This window comes from Nerophis ophidion, linkage group LG06, assembly GCF_033978795.1.
Source record: "Nerophis ophidion isolate RoL-2023_Sa linkage group LG06, RoL_Noph_v1.0, whole genome shotgun sequence".
In the NCBI taxonomy this organism is placed as follows: Eukaryota; Metazoa; Chordata; class Actinopteri; order Syngnathiformes; family Syngnathidae; genus Nerophis; species Nerophis ophidion.
This window is the reverse complement of record NC_084616.1, coordinates 21,394,467-21,411,657: the sequence shown is the minus strand read 5'-3', so window position 1 is coordinate 21,411,657 and position 17,191 is coordinate 21,394,467. Positions and strand designations below refer to the sequence as shown.

Below are 17,191 nucleotides of genomic sequence, written 5' to 3'. Positions count from 1 at the left end.
GAAGTCCAAGGGCTATTGCCATCTGTTGAGATGCAGAAGAGAAACCCCACTGTAAGTGCCAATGACAGTCATCCATCCATCCATTTTCTACTGCTTGTCCCTTTTGGGGTGACGGGGAGTGCTGGTGCCTATCTCGGCTGCATTTGGGCGGAATGTGTTTTACACTTTGGACAAGTCGCCAACTAATCCTAGCAATGACAGTCATTGAAGTGGAATTTCCCTTCAATCGCATCGTGGTATTGTGTGGCAGACGTATCTCTGTGGATCAACCACTATCATCCCAACCTAGTCAGAATCACCCTTGTTAGCATTTCCTTCAGTTGTAACAAAGGCTTAAAGGAGCATCTGTGACCAGGGGCTGTCTAACTCCTGTTATTTGCTGGGGGCTAAATTGCAGAGTTCTTCAGGAACGGTTGAAATAACAGTGTTGTATGTGAATAATAGGTGATTTCGAAGACCACTTCCTCTGTTCAGTGGTCCATGTCAAGGTTGACCTTAAAGTTTTACCTCTTATTCAAGAAGCATGATCAGTTTGTGTCTATAGACTTAGATTCGTCAGATTAAGTACAAAAGTTGGTGCCAAAACCCCAAATATTTATACAGTTTACTGTTTTTTTTATTTTTGTAAAAATAACAAAACAAAATCCTAATACCTCTAAATGTCTACTGTGACGAAGACCTGGATCATAAAATCTATCATTTGAAGGCTCTCAGCACGTACTAACTAGAGTCAACTAAGATGAGGTGGCCGAGTGGTTAAGGCGATGGACTGCTAATCCATTGTGTTCTACACGCGTGGGTTCGAATCCCATCCTCATCGAGCTGTTGTTCTCTTTAGTTGGCCTCACCGAACAAAAAGTAGTGAAATTGCAGATCAGGATAACAATCTTTGACTGTGGTTACATAGTATCACTCTGTCTTGTGTCAACGACTTTCTCGAGCTGAGGTGACTACCTGACCTTTCTGCATGCTTCCCCAAAATGACTTTTCATCTTTAACTGAAAAAAAGCGGGCTCATTTACCTATTTTTAATCAAAGGAAACCGTTCATGACACTAAAGCAACTGGAGAATGCAGGTATCGATCCCGCTACCTCTCACATGCAAAGCGAGCGCTCTACCATTTGAGCTAATTCCCCCTCTGTCAGGACCTAGAATTTCTCACTTTCAATATATCGATGTCTATGGAAGTTCTCATTCATCCAGTTCATTGTAATCTCAGGGCATTCAATCCAGTGCAACTAGACTGTTTGGTTAGTCTTGGAAAATGTTTCGCTTCTCATCCAACTGGACTTTATCAGTTCATGCTCATTGACTCATATTGGTCAGATCTATTTTTGGACTTAGATTGGTCAGATGAAGTCCAAGGGCTATTGCCAAAACCCCAGTTTCCTGTACTTCAACACAAGGAGGGTGTACCTGGGCAAAGATGGTACTGCCCTATCGTAGTGAGAAAACCATCTGTTGAGATGCAGAAGAGCAATCCCACTGTATGTGCCAATGACAGTCATCCATCCATCCATTTTCTACTGCTTGTCCCTTTTGGGGTGACGGGGAGTGCTGGTGCCTATCTCGGCTGCATTTGGGCGGAATGTGTTTTACACTTTGGACAAGTCGCCAACTAATCCTAGCAATGACAGTCATTGAAGTGGAATTTCCCTTCAATCGCATCGTGGTATTGTGTGGCAGACGTATCTCTGTGGATCAACCACTATCATCCCAACCTAGTCAGAATCACCCTAGTTAGCATTTCCTTCAGTTGTAACAAAGGCTTAAAGGAGCATCTGTGACCAGGGGCTGTCTAACTCCTGTTATTTGCTGGGGGCTAAATTGCAGAGTTCTTCAGGAACGGTTGAAATAACAGTGTTGTACGTGAATAATAGGTGATTTCGAAGACCACTTCCTCTGTTCAGTGGTCCATGTCAAGGTTGACCTTAAAGTTTTACCTCTTATCCAAGAAGCATGATCAGTTTGTGTCTATAGACTTAGATTTGTCAGATTAAGTACAAAAGTTGGTGCCAAAACCCCAAATATTTATACAGTTTACTGTTTTTTTTATTTTTGTAAAAATAACAAAACAATATCCTAATACCTCTAAATGTCTACTGTGACGAAGACCTGGATCATAAAATCTATCATTTGAAGGCTCTCAGTACGTACTAACTAGAGTCGACTAAAATGAGGTGGCCGAGTGTTTAAGGCGATGGACTGCTAATCCATTGTGTTCTATACGCGTGGGTTCGAATCCCATCCTCATCGAGCTGTTGTTCTCTTTAGTTGGCCTCAACGAACAAAAGGTTGTGAAATTGCAGATCAGGATAACAATCTTTGACTGTGGTTACATAGTATCACTCTGTCTTGTGTCAACGACTTTCTCGAGCTGAGGTGACTACCAGACCTTTCTGCATGCTTCCCCAAAATAACTTTTCATCTTTAACTGAAAAAAAACGGGCTCATTAACCTATTTTTAATCAAAGGAAACCATTCATGACACTAAAGCAACTGGAGAATGCAGGTATCGATCCCGCTACCTCTCACATGCAAAGCGAGCGCTCTACCATTTGAGCTAATTCCCCCTCTGTCAGGACATAGAATTTCTCACTTTCAATATATCGATGTCTATGGAAGTTCTCATTCATCCAGTTCATTGTAATCTCAGGGCATTCAATCCAGTGCAACTAGACTGTTTGGTTAGTCTTGGAAAATGTTTCGCTTCTCATCCAACTGGACTTTATCAGTTCATGCTCATTGACTCATATTGGTCAGATCTATTTTTGGACTTAGATTGGTCAGATGAAGTCCAAGGGCTATTGCCATCTGTTGAGATGCAGAAGAGAAACCCCACTGTAAGTGCCAATGACAGTCATCCATCCATCCATTTTCTACTGCTTGTCCCTTTTGGGGTGACGGGGAGTGCTGGTGCCTATCTCGGCTGCATTTGGGCGGAATGTGTTTTACACTTTGGACAAGTCGCCAACTAATCCTAGCAATGACAGTCATTGAAGTGGAATTTCCCTTCAATCGCATCGTGGTATTGTGTGGCAGACGTATCTCTGTGGATCAACCACTATCATCCCAACCTAGTCAGAATCAGCCTAGTTAGCATTTCCTTCAGTTGTAACAAAGGCTTAAAGGAGCATCTGTGACCAGGGGCTGTCTAACTCCTGTTATTTGCTGGGGGCTAAATTGCAGAGTTCTTCAGGAACGGTTGAAATAACAGTGTTGTATGTGAATAATAGGTGATTTCGAAGACCACTTCCTCTGTTCAGTGGTCCATGTCAAGGTTGACCTTAAAGTTTTACCTCTTATCCAAGAAGCATGATCAGTTTGTGTCTATAGACTTAGATTCGTCAGATTAAGTCCAAAAGTTGGTGCCAAAACCCCAAATATTTATACAGTTTACTGTTTTTTTTATTTTTGTAAAAATAACAAAACAATATCCTAATACCTCTAAATGTCTACTGTGACGAAGACCTGGATCATAAAATCTATCATTTGAAGGCTCTCAGCACGTACTAACTAGAGTCAACTAAGATGAGGTGGCCGAGTGGTTAAGGCGATGGACTGCTAATCCATTGTGTTCTACACGCGTGGGTTCGAATCCCATCCTCATCGAGCTGTTGTTCTCTTTAGTTGGCCTCAACGAACAAAAGGTTGTGAAATTGCAGATCAGGATAACAATCTTTGACTGTGGTTACATAGTATCACTCTGTCTTGTGTCAACGACTTTCTCGAGCTGAGGTGACTACCAGACCTTTCTGCATGCTTCCCCAAAATGACTTTTCATCTTTAACTGAAAAAAAACGGGCTCATTTACCTATTTTTAATCAAAGGAAACCGTTCATGACACTAAAGCATTTGGAGAATGCAGGTATCGATCCCGCTACCTCTCACATGCAAAGCGAGCGCTCTACCGTTTGAGCTAATTCCCCCTCTGTCACGACATAGAATTTCTCACTTTCAATATATCGATGTCTATGGAAGTTCTCATTCATCCAGTTCATTGTAATCTCAGGACATTCAATCCAGTGCAACTAGACTGTTTGGTTAGTCTTGGAAAATGTTTCGCTTCTCATCCAACTGGACTTTATCAGTTCATGCTCATTGACTCATATTGGTCAGATCTATTTTTGGACTTAGATTGGTCAGATGAAGTCCAAGGGCTATTGCCAAAACCCCAGTTTCCTGTACTTCAACACAAGGAGGGTGTACCTGGGCAAAGATGGTACTGCCCTATCGTAGTGAAAAAACCATCTGTTGAGATGCAGAAGAGAAACCCCACTGTAAGTGCCAATGACAGTCATCCATCCATCCATTTTCTACTGCTTGTCCCTTTTGGGGTGACGGGGAGTGCTGGTGCCTATCTCGGCTGCATTTGGGCGGAATGTGTTTTACACTTTGGACAAGTCGCCAACTAATCCTAGCAATGACAGTCATTGAAGTGGAATTTCCCTTCAATCGCATCGTGGTATTGTGTGGCAGACGTATCTCTGTGGATCAACCACTATCATCCCAACCTAGTCAGAATCAGCCTAGTTAGCATTTCCTTCAGTTGTAACAAAGGCTTAAAGGAGCATCTGTGACCAGGGGCTGTCTAACTCCTGTTATTTGCTGGGGGCTAAATTGCAGAGTTCTTCAGGAACGGTTGAAATAACAGTGTTGTATGTGAATAATAGGTGATTTCGAAGACCACTTCCTCTGTTCAGTGGTCCATGTCAAGGTTGACCTTAAAGTTTTACCTCTTATCCAAGAAGCATGATCAATTTGTGTCTATAGACTTAGATTCGTCAGATTAAGTCCAAAAGTTGGTGCCAAAACCCCAAATATTTATACAGTTTACTGTTTTTTTTATTTTTGTAAAAATAACAAAACAATATCCTAATACCTCTAAATGTCTACTGTGACGAAGACCTGGATCATAAAATCTATCATTTGAAGGCTCTCAGCACGTACTAACTAGAGTCAACTAAGATGAGGTGGCCGAGTGGTTAAGGCGATGGACTGCTAATCCATTGTGTTCTACACGCGTGGGTTCGAATCCCATCCTCATCGAGTTGTTGTTCTCTTTAGTTGGCCTCAACGAACAAAAGGTTGTGAAATTGCAGATCAGGATAACAATCTTTGACTGTGGTTACATAGTATCACTCTGTCTTGTGTCAACGACTTTCTCGAGCTGAGATGACTACCAGACCTTTCTGCATGCTTCCCCAAAATAACTTTTCATCTTTAACTGAAAAAAAACGGGCTCATTTACCTATTTTTAATCAAAGGAAACCGTTCATGACACTAAAGCAACTGGAGAATGCAGGTATCGATCCCGCTACCTCTCACATGCAAAGCGAGCGCTCTACCATTTGAGCTAATTCCCCCTCTGTCAGGACATAGAATTTCTCACTTTCAATATATCGATGTCTATGGAAGTTCTCATTCATCCAGTTCATTGTAATCTCAGGGCATTCAATCCAGTGCAACTAGACTGTTTGGTTAGTCTTGGAAAATGTTTCGCTTCTCATCCAACTGGACTTTATCAGTTCATGCTCATTGACTCATATTGGTCAGATTTATTTTTGGACTTAGATTGGTCAGATGAAGTCCAAGGGCTATTGCCAAAACCCCAGTTTCCTGTACTTCAACACAAGGAGGGTGTACCTGGGCAAAGATGGTACTGCCCTATCGTAGTGAGAAAACCATCTGTTGAGATGCAGAAGAGAAACCCCACTGTAAGTGCCAATGACAGTCATCCATCCATCCATTTTCTACTGCTTGTCCCTTTTGGGGTGACGGGGAGTGCTGGTGCCTATCTCGGCTGCATTTGGGCGGAATGTGTTTTACACTTTGGACAAGTCGCCAACTAATCCTAGCAATGACAGTCATTGAAGTGGAATTTCCCTTCAATCGCATCGTGGTATTGTGTGGCAGACGTATCTCTGTGGATCAACCACTATCATCCCAACCTAGTCAGAATCAGCCTAGTTAGCATTTCCTTCAGTTGTAACAAAGGCTTAAAGGAGCATCTGTGACCAGGGGCTGTCTAACTCCTGTTATTTGCTGGGGGCTAAATTGCAGAGTTCTTCAGGAACGGTTGAAATAACAGTGTTGTATGTGAATAATAGGTGATTTCGAAGACCACTTCCTCTGTTCAGTGGTCCATGTCAAGGTTGACCTTAAAGTTTTACCTCTTATCCAAGAAGCATGATCAGTTTGTGTCTATAGACTTAGATTCGTCAGATTAAGTCCAAAAGTTGGTGCCAAAACCCCAAATATTTATACAGTTTACTGTTTTTTTTATTTTTGTAAAAATAACAAAACAATATCCTAATACCTCTAAATGTCTACTGTGACGAAGACCTGGATCATAAAATCTATCATTTGAAGGCTCTCAGCACGTACTAACTAGAGTCAACTAAGATGAGGTGGCCGAGTGGTTAAGGCGATGGACTGCTAATCCATTGTGTTCTACACGCGTGGGTTCGAATCCCATCCTCATCGAGCTGTTGTTCTCTTTAGTTGGCCTCAACGAACAAAAGGTTGTGAAATTGCAGATCAGGATAACAATCTTTGACTGTGGTTACATAGTATCACTCTGTCTTGTGTCAACGACTTTCTCGAGCTGAGGTGACTACCAGACCTTTCTGCATGCTTCCCCAAAATGACTTTTCATCTTTAACTGAAAAAAAACGGGCTCATTTACCTATTTTTAATCAAAGGAAACCGTTCATGACACTAAAGCATTTGGAGAATGCAGGTATCGATCCCGCTACCTCTCACATGCAAAGCGAGCGCTCTACCATTTGAGCTAATTCCCCCTCTGTCACGACATAGAATTTCTCACTTTCAATATATCGATGTCTATGGAAGTTCTCATTCATCCAGTTCATTGTAATCTCAGGACATTCAATCCAGTGCAACTAGACTGTTTGGTTAGTCTTGGAAAATGTTTCGCTTCTCATCCAACTGGACTTTATCAGTTCATGCTCATTGACTCATATTGGTCAGATCTATTTTTGGACTTAGATTGGTCAGATGAAGTCCAAGGGCTATTGCCAAAACCCCAGTTTCCTGTACTTCAACACAAGGAGGGTGTACCTGGGCAAAGATGGTACTGCCCTATCGTAGTGAAAAAACCATCTGTTGAGATGCAGAAGAGAAACCCCACTGTAAGTGCCAATGACAGTCATCCATCCATCCATTTTCTACTGCTTGTCCCTTTTGGGGTGACGGGGAGTGCTGGTGCCTATCTCGGCTGCATTTGGGCGGAATGTGTTTTACACTTTGGACAAGTCGCCAACTAATCCTAGCAATGACAGTCATTGAAGTGGAATTTCCCTTCAATCGCATCGTGGTATTGTGTGGCAGACGTATCTCTGTGGATCAACCACTATCATCCCAACCTAGTCAGAATCACCCTTGTTAGCATTTCCTTCAGTTGTAACAAAGGCTTAAAGGAGCATCTGTGACCAGGGGCTGTCTAACTCCTGTTATTTGCTGGGGGCTAAATTGCAGAGTTCTTCAGGAACGGTTGAAATAACAGTGTTGTACGTGAATAATAGGTGATTTCGAAGACCACTTCCTCTGTTCAGTGGTCCATGTCAAGGTTGACCTTAAAGTTTTACCTCTTATCCAAGAAGCATGATCAGTTTGTGTCTATAGACTTAGATTCGTCAGATTAAGTCCAAAAGTTGGTGCCAAAACCCCAAATATTTATACAGTTTACTGTTTTTTTTATTTTTGTAAAAATAACAAAACAATATCCTAATACCTCTAAATGTCTACTGTGACGAAGACCTGGATCATAAAATCTATCATTTGAAGGCTCTCAGCACGTACTAACTAGAGTCAACTAAGATGAGGTGGCCGAGTGGTTAAGGCGATGGACTGCTAATCCATTGTGTTCTACACGCGTGGGTTCGAATCCCATCCTCATCGAGTTGTTGTTCTCTTTAGTTGGCCTCAACGAACAAAAGGTTGTGAAATTGCAGATCAGGATAACAATCTTTGACTGTGGTTACATAGTATCACTCTGTCTTGTGTCAACGACTTTCTCGAGCTGAGGTGACTACCAGACCTTTATGCATGCTTCCCCAAAATAACTTTTCATCTTTAACTGAAAAAAAACGGGCTCATTTACCTATTTTTAATCAAAGGAAACCGTTCATGACACTAAAGCAACTGGAGACTGCAGGTATCGATCCCGCTACCTCTCACATGCAAAGCGAGCGCTCTACCATTTGAGCTAATTCCCCCTCTGTCAGGACATAGAATTTCTCACTTTCAATATATCGATGTCTATGGAAGTTCTCATTCATCCAGTTCATTGTAATCTCAGGGCATTCAATCCAGTGCAACTAGACTGTTTGGTTAGTCTTGGAAAATGTTTCGCTTCTCATCCAACTGGACTTTATCAGTTCATGCTCATTGACTCATATTGGTCAGATCTATTTTTGGACTTAGATTGGTCAGATGAAGTCCAAGGGCTATTGCCAAAACCCCAGTTTCCTGTACTTCAACACAAGGAGGGTGTACCTGGGCAAAGATGGTACTGCCCTATCGTAGTGAGAAAACCATCTGTTGAGATGCAGAAGAGAAACCCCACTGTAAGTGCCAATGACAGTCATCCATCCATCCATTTTCTACTGCTTGTCCCTTTTGGGGTGACGGGGAGTGCTGGTGCCTATCTCGGCTGCATTTGGGCGGAATGTGTTTTACACTTTGGACAAGTCGCCAACTAATCCTAGCAATGACAGTCATTGAAGTGGAATTTCCCTTCAATCGCATCGTGGTATTGTGTGGCAGACGTATCTCTGTGGATCAACCACTATCATCCCAACCTAGTCAGAATCAGCCTAGTTAGCATTTCCTTCAGTTGTAACAAAGGCTTAAAGGAGCATCTGTGACCAGGGGCTGTCTAACTCCTGTTATTTGCTGGGGGCTAAATTGCAGAGTTCTTCAGGAACGGTTGAAATAACAGTGTTGTATGTGAATAATAGGTGATTTCGAAGACCACTTCCTCTGTTCAGTGGTCCATGTCAAGGTTGACCTTAAAGTTTTACCTCTTATCCAAGAAGCATGATCAGTTTGTGTCTATAGACTTAGATTCGTCAGATTAAGTCCAAAAGTTGGTGCCAAAACCCCAAATATTTATACAGTTTACTGTTTTTTTTATTTTTGTAAAAATAACAAAACAATATCCTAATACCTCTAAATGTCTACTGTGACGAAGACCTGGATCATAAAATCTATCATTTGAAGGCTCTCAGCACGTACTAACTAGAGTCAACTAAGATGAGGTGGCCGAGTGGTTAAGGCGATGGACTGCTAATCCATTGTGTTCTACACGCGTGGGTTCGAATCCCATCCTCATCGAGCTGTTGTTCTCTTTAGTTGGCCTCAACGAACAAAAGGTTGTGAAATTGCAGATCAGGATAACAATCTTTGACTGTGGTTACATAGTATCACTCTGTCTTGTGTCAACGACTTTCTCGAGCTGAGGTGACTACCAGACCTTTCTGCATGCTTCCCCAAAATGACTTTTCATCTTTAACTGAAAAAAAACGGGCTCATTTACCTATTTTTAATCAAAGGAAACCGTTCATGACACTAAAGCATTTGGAGAATGCAGGTATCGATCCCGCTACCTCTCACATGCAAAGCGAGCGCTCTACCATTTGAGCTAATTCCCCCTCTGTCAGGACATAGAATTTCTCACTTTCAATATATCGATGTCTATGGAAGTTCTCATTCATCCAGTTCATTGTAATCTCAGGGCATTCAATCCAGTGCAACTAGACTGTTTGGTTAGTCTTGGAAAATGTTTCGCTTCTCATCCAACTGGACTTTATCAGTTCATGCTCATTGACTCATATTGGTCAGATCTATTTTTGGACTTAGATTGGTCAGATGAAGTCCAAGGGCTATTGCCAAAACCCCAGTTTCCTGTACTTCAACACAAGGAGGGTGTACCTGGGCAAAGATGGTACTGCCCTATCGTAGTGAAAAAACCATCTGTTGAGATGCAGAAGAGAAACCCCACTGTAAGTGCCAATGACAGTCATCCATCCATCCATTTTCTACTGCTTGTCCCTTTTGGGGTGACGGGGAGTGCTGGTGCCTATCTCGGCTGCATTTGGGCGGAATGTGTTTTACACTTTGGACAAGTCGCCAACTAATCCTAGCAATGACAGTCATTGAAGTGGAATTTCCCTTCAATCGCATCGTGGTATTGTGTGGCAGACGTATCTCTGTGGATCAACCACTATCATCCCAACCTAGTCAGAATCACCCTTGTTAGCATTTCCTTCAGTTGTAACAAAGGCTTAAAGGAGCATCTGTGACCAGGGGCTGTCTAACTCCTGTTATTTGCTGGGGGCTAAATTGCAGAGTTCTTCAGGAACGGTTGAAATAACAGTGTTGTAAGTGAATAATAGGTGATTTCGAAGACCACTTCCTCTGTTCAGTGGTCCATGTCAAGGTTGACCTTAAAGTTTTACCTCTTATCCAAGAAGCATGATCAGTTTGTGTCTATAGACTTAGATTCGTCAGATTAAGTCCAAAAGTTGGTGCCAAAACCCCAAATATTTATACAGTTTACTGTTTTTTTTATTTTTGTAAAAATAACAAAACAATATCCTAATACCTCTAAATGTCTAGTGTGACGAAGACCTGGATCATAAAATCTATCATTTGAAGGCTCTCAGCACGTACTAACTAGAGTCAACTAAGATGAGGTGGCCGAGTGGTTAAGGCGATGGACTGCTAATCCATTGTGTTCTACACGCGTGGGTTCGAATCCCATCCTCATCGAGCTGTTGTTCTCTTTAGTTGGCCTCAACGAACAAAAGGTTGTGAAATTGCAGATCAGGATAACAATCTTTGACTGTGGTTACATAGTATCACTCTGTCTTGTGTCAACGACTTTCTCGAGCTGAGGTGACTACCAGACCTTTATGCATGCTTCCCCAAAATAACTTTTCATCTTTAACTGAAAAAAAACGGGCTCATTTACCTATTTTTAATCAAAGGAAACCGTTCATGACACTAAAGCAACTGGAGACTGCAGGTATCGATCCCGCTACCTCTCACATGCAAAGCGAGCGCTCTACCATTTGAGCTAATTCCCCCTCTGTCAGGACATAGAATTTCTCACTTTCAATATATCGATGTCTATGGAAGTTCTCATTCATCCAGTTCATTGTAATCTCAGGGCATTCAGTCCAGTGCAACTAGACTGTTTGGTTAGTCTTGGAAAATGTTTCGCTTCTCATCCAACTGGACTTTATCAGTTCATGCTCATTGACTCATATTGGTCAGATCTATTTTTGGACTTAGATTGGTCAGATGAAGTCCAAGGGCTATTGCCAAAACCCCAGTTTCCTGTACTTCAACACAAGGAGGGTGTACCTGGGCAAAGATGGTACTGCCCTATCGTAGTGAGAAAACCATCTGTTGAGATGCAGAAGAGCAACCCCACTGTAAGTGCCAATGACAGTCATCCATCCATCCATTTTCTACTGCTTGTCCCTTTTGGGGTGACGGGGAGTGCTGGTGCCTATCTCGGCTGCATTTGGGCGGAATGTGTTTTACACTTTGGACAAGTCGCCAACTAATCCTAGCAATGACAGTCATTGAAGTGGAATTTCCCTTCAATCGCATCGTGGTATTGTGTGGCAGACGTATCTCTGTGGATCAACCACTATCATCCCAACCTAGTCAGAATCAGCCTAGTTAGCATTTCCTTCAGTTGTAACAAAGGCTTAAAGGAGCATCTGTGACCAGGGGCTGTCTAACTCCTGTTATTTGCTGGGGGCTAAATTGCAGAGTTCTTCAGGAACGGTTGAAATAACAGTGTTGTATGTGAATAATAGGTGATTTCGAAGACCACTTCCTCTGTTCAGTGGTCCATGTCAAGGTTGACCTTAAAGTTTTACCTCTTATCCAAGAAGCATGATCAGTTTGTGTCTATAGACTTAGATTCGTCAGATTAAGTCCAAAAGTTGGTGCCAAAACCCCAAATATTTATACAGTTTACTGTTTTTTTTATTTTTGTAAAAATAACAAAACAATATCCTAATACCTCTAAATGTCTACTGTGACGAAGACCTGGATCATAAAATCTATCATTTGAAGGCTCTCAGCACGTACTAACTAGAGTCAACTAAGATGAGGTGGCCGAGTGGTTAAGGCGATGGACTGCTAATCCATTGTGTTCTACACGCGTGGGTTCGAATCCCATCCTCATCGAGCTGTTGTTCTCTTTAGTTGGCCTCAACGAACAAAAGGTTGTGAAATTGCAGATCAGGATAACAATCTTTGACTGTGGTTACATAGTATCACTCTGTCTTGTGTCAACGACTTTCTCGAGCTGAGGTGACTACCAGACCTTTCTAAGTGCTTCCCCAAAATGACTTTTCATCTTTAACTGAAAAAAAACGGGCTCATTTACCTATTTTTAATCAAAGGAAACCGTTCATGACACTAAAGCATTTGGAGAATGCAGGTATCGATCCCGCTACCTCTCACATGCAAAGCGAGCGCTCTACCATTTGAGCTAATTCCCCCTCTGTCACGACATAGAATTTCTCACTTTCAATATATCGATGTCTATGGAAGTTCTCATTCATCCAGTTCATTGTAATCTCAGGACATTCAATCCAGTGCAACTAGACTGTTTGGTTAGTCTTGGAAAATGTTTCGCTTCTCATCCAACTGGACTTTATCAGTTCATGCTCATTGACTCATATTGGTCAGATCTATTTTTGGACTTAGATTGGTCAGATGAAGTCCAAGGGCTATTGCCAAAACCCCAGTTTCCTGTACTTCAACACAAGGAGGGTGTACCTGGGCAAAGATGGTACTGCCCTATCGTAGTGAAAAAACCATCTGTTGAGATGCAGAAGAGAAACCCCACTGTAAGTGCCAATGACAGTCATCCATCCATCCATTTTCTACTGCTTGTCCCTTTTGGGGTGACGGGGAGTGCTGGTGCCTATCTCGGCTGCATTTGGGCGGAATGTGTTTTACACTTTGGACAAGTCGCCAACTAATCCTAGCAATGACAGTCATTGAAGTGGAATTTCCCTTCAATCGCATCGTGGTATTGTGTGGCAGACGTATCTCTGTGGATCAACCACTATCATCCCAACCTAGTCAGAATCAGCCTAGTTAGCATTTCCTTCAGTTGTAACAAAGGCTTAAAGGAGCATCTGTGACCAGGGGCTGTCTAACTCCTGTTATTTGCTGGGGGCTAAATTGCAGAGTTCTTCAGGAACGGTTGAAATAACAGTGTTGTATGTGAATAATAGGTGATTTCGAAGACCACTTCCTCTGTTCAGTGGTCCATGTCAAGGTTGACCTTAAAGTTTTACCTCTTATCCAAGAAGCATGATCAGTTTGTGTCTATAGACTTAGATTCGTCAGATTAAGTCCAAAAGTTGGTGCCAAAACCCCAAATATTTATACAGTTTACTGTTTTTTTTATTTTTGTAAAAATAACAAAACAATATCCTAATACCTCTAAATGTCTACTGTGACGAAGACCTGGATCATAAAATCTATCATTTGAAGGCTCTCAGCACGTACTAACTAGAGTCAACTAAGATGAGGTGGCCGAGTGGTTAAGGCGATGGACTGCTAATCCATTGTGTTCTACACGCGTGGGTTCGAATCCCATCCTCATCGAGTTGTTGTTCTCTTTAGTTGGCCTCAACGAACAAAAGGTTGTGAAATTGCAGATCAGGATAACAATCTTTGACTGTGGTTACATAGTATCACTCTGTCTTGTGTCAACGACTTTCTCGAGCTGAGATGACTACCAGACCTTTCTGCATGCTTCCCCAAAATAACTTTTCATCTTTAACTGAAAAAAAACGGGCTCATTTACCTATTTTTAATCAAAGGAAACCGTTCATGACACTAAAGCAACTGGAGAATGCAGGTATCGATCCCGCTACCTCTCACATGCAAAGCGAGCGCTCTACCATTTGAGCTAATTCCCCCTCTGTCAGGACATAGAATTTCTCACTTTCAATATATCGATGTCTATGGAAGTTCTCATTCATCCAGTTCATTGTAATCTCAGGGCATTCAATCCAGTGCAACTAGACTGTTTGGTTAGTCTTGGAAAATGTTTCGCTTCTCATCCAACTGGACTTTATCAGTTCATGCTCATTGACTCATATTGGTCAGATTTATTTTTGGACTTAGATTGGTCAGATGAAGTCCAAGGGCTATTGCCAAAACCCCAGTTTCCTGTACTTCAACACAAGGAGGGTGTACCTGGGCAAAGATGGTACTGCCCTATCGTAGTGAGAAAACCATCTGTTGAGATGCAGAAGAGAAACCCCACTGTAAGTGCCAATGACAGTCATCCATCCATCCATTTTCTACTGCTTGTCCCTTTTGGGGTGACGGGGAGTGCTGGTGCCTATCTCGGCTGCATTTGGGCGGAATGTGTTTTACACTTTGGACAAGTCGCCAACTAATCCTAGCAATGACAGTCATTGAAGTGGAATTTCCCTTCAATCGCATCGTGGTATTGTGTGGCAGACGTATCTCTGTGGATCAACCACTATCATCCCAACCTAGTCAGAATCAGCCTAGTTAGCATTTCCTTCAGTTGTAACAAAGGCTTAAAGGAGCATCTGTGACCAGGGGCTGTCTAACTCCTGTTATTTGCTGGGGGCTAAATTGCAGAGTTCTTCAGGAACGGTTGAAATAACAGTGTTGTATGTGAATAATAGGTGATTTCGAAGACCACTTCCTCTGTTCAGTGGTCCATGTCAAGGTTGACCTTAAAGTTTTACCTCTTATCCAAGAAGCATGATCAGTTTGTGTCTATAGACTTAGATTCGTCAGATTAAGTCCAAAAGTTGGTGCCAAAACCCCAAATATTTATACAGTTTACTGTTTTTTTTATTTTTGTAAAAATAACAAAACAATATCCTAATACCTCTAAATGTCTACTGTGACGAAGACCTGGATCATAAAATCTATCATTTGAAGGCTCTCAGCACGTACTAACTAGAGTCAACTAAGATGAGGTGGCCGAGTGGTTAAGGCGATGGACTGCTAATCCATTGTGTTCTACACGCGTGGGTTCGAATCCCATCCTCATCGAGCTGTTGTTCTCTTTAGTTGGCCTCAACGAACAAAAGGTTGTGAAATTGCAGATCAGGATAACAATCTTTGACTGTGGTTACATAGTATCACTCTGTCTTGTGTCAACGACTTTCTCGAGCTGAGGTGACTACCAGACCTTTCTGCATGCTTCCCCAAAATGACTTTTCATCTTTAACTGAAAAAAAACGGGCTCATTTACCTATTTTTAATCAAAGGAAACCGTTCATGACACTAAAGCATTTGGAGAATGCAGGTATCGATCCCGCTACCTCTCACATGCAAAGCGAGCGCTCTACCATTTGAGCTAATTCCCCCTCTGTCACGACATAGAATTTCTCACTTTCAATATATCGATGTCTATGGAAGTTCTCATTCATCCAGTTCATTGTAATCTCAGGACATTCAATCCAGTGCAACTAGACTGTTTGGTTAGTCTTGGAAAATGTTTCGCTTCTCATCCAACTGGACTTTATCAGTTCATGCTCATTGACTCATATTGGTCAGATCTATTTTTGGACTTAGATTGGTCAGATGAAGTCCAAGGGCTATTGCCAAAACCCCAGTTTCCTGTACTTCAACACAAGGAGGGTGTACCTGGGCAAAGATGGTACTGCCCTATCGTAGTGAAAAAACCATCTGTTGAGATGCAGAAGAGAAACCCCACTGTAAGTGCCAATGACAGTCATCCATCCATCCATTTTCTACTGCTTGTCCCTTTTGGGGTGACGGGGAGTGCTGGTGCCTATCTCGGCTGCATTTGGGCGGAATGTGTTTTACACTTTGGACAAGTCGCCAACTAATCCTAGCAATGACAGTCATTGAAGTGGAATTTCCCTTCAATCGCATCGTGGTATTGTGTGGCAGACGTATCTCTGTGGATCAACCACTATCATCCCAACCTAGTCAGAATCACCCTTGTTAGCATTTCCTTCAGTTGTAACAAAGGCTTAAAGGAGCATCTGTGACCAGGGGCTGTCTAACTCCTGTTATTTGCTGGGGGCTAAATTGCAGAGTTCTTCAGGAACGGTTGAAATAACAGTGTTGTACGTGAATAATAGGTGATTTCGAAGACCACTTCCTCTGTTCAGTGGTCCATGTCAAGGTTGACCTTAAAGTTTTACCTCTTATCCAAGAAGCATGATCAGTTTGTGTCTATAGACTTAGATTCGTCAGATTAAGTCCAAAAGTTGGTGCCAAAACCCCAAATATTTATACAGTTTACTGTTTTTTTTATTTTTGTAAAAATAACAAAACAATATCCTAATACCTCTAAATGTCTACTGTGACGAAGACCTGGATCATAAAATCTATCATTTGAAGGCTCTCAGCACGTACTAACTAGAGTCAACTAAGATGAGGTGGCCGAGTGGTTAAGGCGATGGACTGCTAATCCATTGTGTTCTACACGCGTGGGTTCGAATCCCATCCTCATCGAGTTGTTGTTCTCTTTAGTTGGCCTCAACGAACAAAAGGTTGTGAAATTGCAGATCAGGATAACAATCTTTGACTGTGGTTACATAGTATCACTCTGTCTTGTGTCAACGACTTTCTCGAGCTGAGGTGACTACCAGACCTTTATGCATGCTTCCCCAAAATAACTTTTCATCTTTAACTGAAAAAAAACGGGCTCATTTACCTATTTTTAATCAAAGGAAACCGTTCATGGCACTAAAGCAACTGGAGACTGCAGGTATCGATCCCGCTACCTCTCACATGCAAAGCGAGCGCTCTACCATTTGAGCTAATTCCCCCTCTGTCAGGACATAGAATTTCTCACTTTCAATATATCGATGTCTATGGAAGTTCTCATTCATCCAGTTCATTGTAATCTCAGGGCATTCAATCCAGTGCAACTAGACTGTTTGGTTAGTCTTGGAAAATGTTTCGCTTCTCATCCAACTGGACTTTATCAGTTCATGCTCATTGACTCATATTGGTCAGATCTATTTTTGGACTTAGATTGGTCAGATGAAGTCCAAGGGCTATTGCCAAAACCCCAGTTTCCTGTACTTCAACACAAGGAGGGTGTACCTGGGCAAAGATGGTACTGCCCTATCGTAGTGAAAAAACCATCTGTTG

The 17,191-nt window shown here is 42.1% G+C and overlaps 1 protein-coding gene and 12 non-coding genes across 16 annotated transcripts in view; 12 read left to right on the top strand and 1 right to left on the bottom strand.

Moving 5' to 3' along the window:
• LOC133554362 (gastrula zinc finger protein XlCGF57.1-like) overlaps positions 1 to 17,191 on the bottom strand; it is a 295,100-nt gene that overhangs the window by 169,421 nt on the left and 108,488 nt on the right. The window lies entirely within an intron of this gene.
• Positions 739 to 820, top strand: trnas-gcu (transfer RNA serine (anticodon GCU)). The gene has a single exon. It is a non-coding gene; the product is annotated as a tRNA-Ser (tRNA).
• Positions 2,176 to 2,257, top strand: trnas-gcu (transfer RNA serine (anticodon GCU)). Its single transcript has one exon. It is a non-coding gene; the product is annotated as a tRNA-Ser (tRNA).
• trnas-gcu (transfer RNA serine (anticodon GCU)) lies at positions 3,532 to 3,613 on the top strand. The gene has a single exon. It is a non-coding gene; the product is annotated as a tRNA-Ser (tRNA).
• On the top strand, positions 4,969 to 5,050 carry trnas-gcu (transfer RNA serine (anticodon GCU)). The gene has a single exon. It is a non-coding gene; the product is annotated as a tRNA-Ser (tRNA).
• trnas-gcu (transfer RNA serine (anticodon GCU)) lies at positions 6,406 to 6,487 on the top strand. Its single transcript has one exon. It is a non-coding gene; the product is annotated as a tRNA-Ser (tRNA).
• trnas-gcu (transfer RNA serine (anticodon GCU)) lies at positions 7,843 to 7,924 on the top strand. The gene has a single exon. It is a non-coding gene; the product is annotated as a tRNA-Ser (tRNA).
• Positions 9,280 to 9,361, top strand: trnas-gcu (transfer RNA serine (anticodon GCU)). Its single transcript has one exon. It is a non-coding gene; the product is annotated as a tRNA-Ser (tRNA).
• Positions 10,717 to 10,798, top strand: trnas-gcu (transfer RNA serine (anticodon GCU)). Its single transcript has one exon. It is a non-coding gene; the product is annotated as a tRNA-Ser (tRNA).
• trnas-gcu (transfer RNA serine (anticodon GCU)) lies at positions 12,154 to 12,235 on the top strand. Its single transcript has one exon. It is a non-coding gene; the product is annotated as a tRNA-Ser (tRNA).
• Positions 13,591 to 13,672, top strand: trnas-gcu (transfer RNA serine (anticodon GCU)). Its single transcript has one exon. It is a non-coding gene; the product is annotated as a tRNA-Ser (tRNA).
• trnas-gcu (transfer RNA serine (anticodon GCU)) lies at positions 15,028 to 15,109 on the top strand. Its single transcript has one exon. It is a non-coding gene; the product is annotated as a tRNA-Ser (tRNA).
• Positions 16,465 to 16,546, top strand: trnas-gcu (transfer RNA serine (anticodon GCU)). The gene has a single exon. It is a non-coding gene; the product is annotated as a tRNA-Ser (tRNA).